General features: G+C 38.3%; 1 pseudogene; it reads left to right on the top strand.

Annotated features, from left to right (window-relative positions):
* The first annotated feature begins 4,358 nt into the window (after nt 1–4,358).
* On the top strand, nt 4,359–4,678 carry LOC108543355 (60S ribosomal protein L37 pseudogene; annotated as a pseudogene).
* The last annotated feature ends 2,083 nt before the right edge of the window (nt 4,679–6,761 follow it).

Raw genomic sequence — 6,761 nt, 5'->3', positions numbered from 1 at the left:
GCTGAGCTCCCCGAGTGAGTAATTCCTGTCCCTTTCAAGGGCTCACAACTCTAAGGGGGTGCATGTGAGAGGATTGTGATTGATTGAGCAAGCAGTGGGTACATGACTGGGAGCTGCATGCACTAGTAATTAGATCGGAACAAAACAGGATAGGGATGTTCACAGTGCTTTTCTATACAATGTCTGTAATCTATAGATAACATAACCGATTAGGTCAGGGGTCGATCTTTAACTACCAGGCGAAGTGTGTGGTGACGGGCTGTCTGCTTGTGGATTTCATTTCTGCCTTTTAGTTTTACTTTTCTTTCTTTGGAGGCAGAAATTGGGCATAAGACAATATGAGTGGTGGTCTCCTCCCTTAGAATTAACCAAATCCAACAAAGACAAAGAAAAAAGACAGAAAATATGAACAAAGCCTCCAAGAAGTCTGGGATTATGTTAAACAACCAAACCTAAGAATAGTCGTTGTTCCTAAGGAAGAAGAGAAATCTAAAAGTTTAGAAAACATATTTGGGGGAATAATCAGGGAAAACTTCCCCAGCCTTGCTAGAGATCTAGACATCGAAATACAAGAAGCACAAAGAACACTTGGGAACTTCATCACAAAAAGATCATCACCTAGGCACACTGTCATCAGGTTATCTAAAGTTAAGACAAAGGAAAGACTCTTAAGAGCTGTGAGACAGAAGCACCAGGTAACCTATAAAGGAAAATCTATCAGATTAACAGCAGATATCTCAGCAGAAACCCTAAAAGCTAGAAAGAATTGGGGCCCTATCTTCAGCCTCCTCAGATAAAACAATTATCAGCCAAGAATTTTGTATCCAGCAAAACTAAGCATCATATATGAAGGAAAGATACAGTCTTTTTCCGACAAACAAATGCTGAGAGAATTTGCCACTTCCAAGCCACCACTACAAGAACTGCTAAAAGGAGCTCCAAATCTTGAAATGAATCCTCGAAACACATCAAAATAGAACCTCTTTAAAGCATAAATCACACAGGACCTATAAAACAAAAATACAAGTTGAAAAGCAAAAACAAAAAAGGTACAAAGGCAACAAATAGCAAGAAGAAAGCAATGGTACCTCACATCTTAATACTAACATTGAGTGTAAATGGCCTAAATGCGCCACTTAAAAGATACAGTACTGCAGAATGGATAAGAACTCACCAACCATCTACTGCCTTCAAGAGACTCACCTGATACATAAGGACTCACATAAACTTAAAGTAAAGGGGTGAAAAAGGCATTTCATGCAAATGAACAACAAAAGCGAGTAGGGGTAGCTATCCTTATATCAGACAAAACAAACCAAACCCAGCAGAAAAGGAAATAACCAAGATCAGAGCAGAGCTAAATGAAATTGAAGCAAACAGAAAGAATGTCAAAAGATAAATGAAACAAAAAGCTGCTTCTTTGAAAAGATAAATAAAATTGACAGACCATTAGCAAGATTAACCCAAGAAAAGAAGAAAGAAAATCCAAATAACCTCATTAAGAAACAAACGGGAGATATTACAACAGACACCACAGAAATACAAAAGATTATTCAAGGCTACTATGAACACCCTTATACACATAAACTAGAAAACCTAGAAGAGATGAATAATCATGAAAAAATACAACCCTCTAGCTTAAATCAGGAAGAATTAGATACCCTGAACAGACCAATAACAAGCAGTGAGATTGAAATGGTAATTTAAAAATTACCAACACAAAAAAGTCCAGGAACAGACGGATTCACAGCAGAATTCTACCAGATATTCAAAGAAGAGTTGGTTCCAGTCCTATTGACACTATTCCACAAGATAAAGAAAGAAGGAACCCACCCAAATTCATTCGGTGAAGCCAGCATAACCCTAATACCAAAACCAGGAAAGGACATAACCAAAAAAGAAAACTACAGACCAATATTCTTGATGAACTTAGATGTTAAAATCCCTAACTAAATACTAACTAAGTGAACCCAACAACATATCAGAAAGATAATCTACCATGATAAAGTGGGTTTCATACCAGGGAAACAGGAATGGTTTAACATACGCAAGTCAATAAATGTGATATGCCACATAAACAAAATTAAACACAAAAATCACATAGTCATCTCAATAGATGCAGAGAAAGCACTGCACAAAATCCAGCATCCCTTTATGATTAAAACTCTCAGCAAAATCAACATACAAGGGACATACCTAAATGTAATGAAAGCCATCTATGACCAACCCACAGCCAACATAATACTGAATGGGGAAAAGTTAAAAGGATTCCCTCCAAGAACTGGAACAAGACAAGGATGTCCACTCTCACCACTCCTCCTCAACACAGTACTGGAAATCCTAGCCAGAGTAATCAGACAAGAGTAAGAAATAAAGGGCATCTAAATCAGTAAAGAGGAAGTCAAACTGTCATTGTCTGCTGACAGTATGATCATTTACCTAGAAAACATTAAAGACTCCTCCAGAAAGTTCCTAGAACTGATAAAAGAATTTGGCAAAGTTTCTGGATACAAAATTAATGTACACGAATCAGTAGCTCTTCTATACACCAGCACAAACCAAGTGGAGAATCAAATCAAGAATTCAACCCCTTTTACAATAGCTGGAAAAAAAAAATACTTGGGACTCTACCTAACCAATAAGGTGAAAGACATCTACAAGGAAAAATTCAAAACACTGCTGAAAGAAATCATAGACAATGCAAACAAATGGAAGTATATCCCATGCTCATAGATGGATAGAATCAATATTGTGAAAATGACCATACTGCCAAAAGCAGTTTTCAAATTCAACACAATCCCCATCAAAATATCACCATCATTCTTCACAGAATTAGAAAAAAAAATTCTAAAATTCATATGGAACTGAAAAAGGCCTGCATAGCCCAAGCAACACTAGGCAAAAAGAACAAATCTAGAGACATCACACTATCTGATTTCAAACTATACTATAAGGCCATAGTCACCGAAACAGCATGATACTGGTATAAAAACAGGCACATAGACCAATGGAACAGAATAGAGAACCCAGAAATAAACTCAAACACAGCCAACTGACCTTTGACAAAGCAAACAAAAACATAAAGTGGGGAAAGGACACCCTTTTCAACAAATGGTGCTGGGATAATTGGCTAGCCATGTGTAGGAAAATGAAACTGGATCCTCAACTCAAGACAGATTAAGGACTTAAATGTAAGACATGAAACTATAAGAATTGTACAAGATAACATTGGAAAAACCCTTCTAGACATTGGCTTAGGCAAGGATTTCATGACCAAGAACCCAAAAGTAAATGCAATACAAACAAAGATAAATAGTTGGGACTTAATTAAACTAAAGAGCTTTTGCACAGCAAAAGGAACAGTCAGCACAGTACACAGACAACCCACAGAGTGGGAGAAAATCTTCACAATCTATACATCTGATGACTAATATGCAGAATCTACAACAAACTCAAACAAATCAGTAAGAAAAAAACAAACGGTCCCATCAAAAAGTGAATTAAAGACATGAACAGACAATTCTCAAAAGAAGATATACAAATGCCCAACAAACGCAGGAAAAAATGCTCAACATCACTAATGATCAGGGAAATGCAAATCAAAACCACAATGGGATACCACTTACTCCAGCAAGAATGGCCATAACAAAAAAAAAAGTAGACGTTGGCATGGATGTGGTGAACAGGGAACTTCTACACTGCAAGTGGGAATGTAAAGTAGTACAGCCACTATAGAAAATAGTGTGGAGATTCCTTAAAGAACTAAAAGTAGAACTACCATTTGATCCCGCAATCCCACTACTGGATATCTACCCAGAGGAAAAGAAGTCATTATACAAAAAAGATAATTGCACTTGCATATTTATAGCAGCACAATTTGCAATTGCAAAATTGTGGAACCAACCCAAATGTCCATCAATCAACGAGTGGATAAAGAAATTTTGGTATATTTATACAGTGGAATACTACTCAGCCATAAAAAGGAATGAATTAATGGTATTTGCAGAGACCTGGATGAGATTGGGCACTATTATTCTAAGTGAAGTAACTCAGGAATGGAAAACCAAACACCGTATGTTCTCACTGATATGTGGGAGCTAAGTTATGATGATGCAAAGGCATAAGAATGACACGATGGACTTTGGGGACTCAGGGGGAAAGAGTGGGAAGGGGATGAGGGATAAAAGACCACAAATTGGGTGCCGTGTATACTACTCAGGTAACGGGTGCATCAAAATCTCACTAAAGAACTTACTCATATAACCAACCACCACCTGTACCCCAATAACTTATGGAAAAATTAAAAAGAAAAAAAGAAATTGCATCTACTGCTCTTTGGTCTTAGCCACAGAAGCAAGATGACAAAGGGAATGTCATAGTTTGGAAAGCCTCCCATTAAGATGCACACATTGTGCCCCTGCTGTGGGTCTAAGGCCTACCACCTTCAGAAGTAACCTGTGGCAAATGCGGCTACTCTGCCAAGTGCAAGAGGAAGTACAACTCGAGTGTCAAGTCTAAAAGACAAAATACCACTGGGACTGGTGAAGTGAGGCACCTAAGAATTGGGTACCACAGATTCAGCCATAGATTCCGTGAAGGAGCAACACCTAAACCAAAAAAGACAACCATTGCAGCATCCAGCTCATCTGAAGAATTTCAATGATTAGTCATGCAGTAAATGTTCTGGTTTTTAAATTTTTTAAAAAAGAAAAAGAAACTGCATCTACCTCATAACCTAGCAATGAAACAATTACAATCGGATACCTCAACCCCTCACCCTTGTTCAATGAGCTATCAAACTTTTGGTTCAAAATGTTTGCTTATTGTACTTCAACAAAAAGATTTTTTAAAAGAATCCATATCCCAACTCCAAAGATGACAAATGAGACAAAGCCAAAATGAAAAACATTCTATTAGAAAGATAGGACTTTTAAAATGTCAATGTCATAAAAGACAGAAATTAAAAGTAAAGACAAAGATTAAGGGAGACTAAAAAAAATAACCATTAAAATCAGTGCACGCTCCTCGACTGGGCTACTCTATAAGTGAGAAAAAAATGTTATGAAGGACAGGTTGGGGTCAATTCATAAACTGGAATACAGACAGTGGATTGAATAGATGTGAGAAATTTTCTTTAGTTTGACAACTGTACTGCTGTTGTGTAGATGAATGTCCTTGTTTTTAGACAGTGATCAGGTTCAGAAAAATATGTGTATATGTGAAGAACAAGAGATGAAGCCAATGGAACAAAATGTAGGTGAATGTGGGTGAAGAGTATACAGGTGTTCTTTGTGCTGTTCTCACAACTGTTATCTTGAAATTCTTCTAAATAAAACGTTTTTTAAATGTTTGTCCAAAATGGCTATGCTTTATTGTAATAAATGTATTCATCTGCTTTAAATTGATAGTGACATTGCTTTGGAAAATCAATAGGATTACGGTATTGAACATGAGAAGTGGTCCAATAATATATGTTAAATGAATCAATGAGCAACCAACTGGAGATTCAGCTAATGCAATCAGAGTTATTTGCAGTTCACATCACATCACAGTCCAATATGAGGCACTGGGAGGAAGGGAAGACTCTGTCTTATACTCACAGTTTAGGGGCCCAGGGTCCTTCCCAACAGAGGCTTCATTCTCCTTTGGTGTCCCAGAGTCCTCTGTAATCAGCCAAGAGCTTAAGAGAATTGCACATGGGAGGTTCCCTATGTGTCAGTCTGAAAATGGTCCCATCATTTCTGCTTGCTATGTCCCAGAACTCTCACATGGCTACACCTATCTGCAAGGGAGTCTAAAAATATGTTCTACCTGGGGGCTCAGGATAAAGAAGAGAATACAGGTGCTGGCGAGCACTAGCATCTTGGCTGCAATTAGTATGTTATTTCATAAAGATTTGGGGACACTTAGTTAAAAAATAGACAGAAGGAATAACTCCTCCTGAGAAAAGCTAGCTCAGAAAATTATACACGTAAATCTTGAAACCAAAGACCCCACCTTGCTGTCTCTCTCTCTCTTTCTCTCTCTAGCTATCTCTCTCTCTCAAACTCTTTCTTCTCAAGGAGGACAAATAGCCAAGAGGTTAAAGTAAAATTAAATTAGGAAGGAACTGAATATCAGAAACAGTTTTAAGAAAGCAGTCATGGAATTTCTTCTGTTGGGGGTATCATGGCATTAAGAATCGAAATACAGGGTCACTGCTGCCTGCAAAAGCTGGGCTGAAGCTCAAGCATGTGCAGAAGTCCAGGAATGGGTTTGTTGGTGCTGTGGACTTGCTTCTCCTATCTCCTACCCATCCCCCTCTCCTCCTTTCTCCTCCTTCAAGGAACATCACTAAGTATGTTTCTTCTATAAAACCTCTTTGTTCCAGAAGCAGTTAATTTTTTACAATTTGCCTCTCTAGCTAATATGAAAAGTTTTAGACTGTGACAATTCTTTCTTTTGTATTTTTACATAATTAGAATAATTATTTAAGGCTAAGGAGTACAGTTAGTCTCTATTTAGTATACCTTGCAGTTAGCTCAGTGATGGGCCCATAAAAAGGGATGAAAAGGCCGGGCACGGTGGCTCAAGCCTATAATCCCAGCACTTTGGGAGGCCGAGACGGGCGGATCACAAGGTCAGGAGATCAAGACCATCCTGGCTAACATGGTGAAACCCCGTCTCTACTATACTCGGGAGGCTGAGGCAGGAGAATGGCGTAAACCCGGGAGGCGGAGCTTGCAGTGAGCCGAGATCCGATCACTGCACTCCAGCCTGGG

The sequence above is a fragment of the Rhinopithecus bieti genome, unplaced genomic scaffold, assembly GCF_001698545.2.
Source record: "Rhinopithecus bieti isolate Rb0 unplaced genomic scaffold, ASM169854v2 scaffold_24256, whole genome shotgun sequence".
NCBI classification, from domain to species: Eukaryota; Metazoa; Chordata; class Mammalia; order Primates; family Cercopithecidae; genus Rhinopithecus; species Rhinopithecus bieti.
The sequence above is the reverse complement of the archived record's forward strand: the minus strand, read 5'-3'. Positions and strand labels throughout refer to the sequence as shown.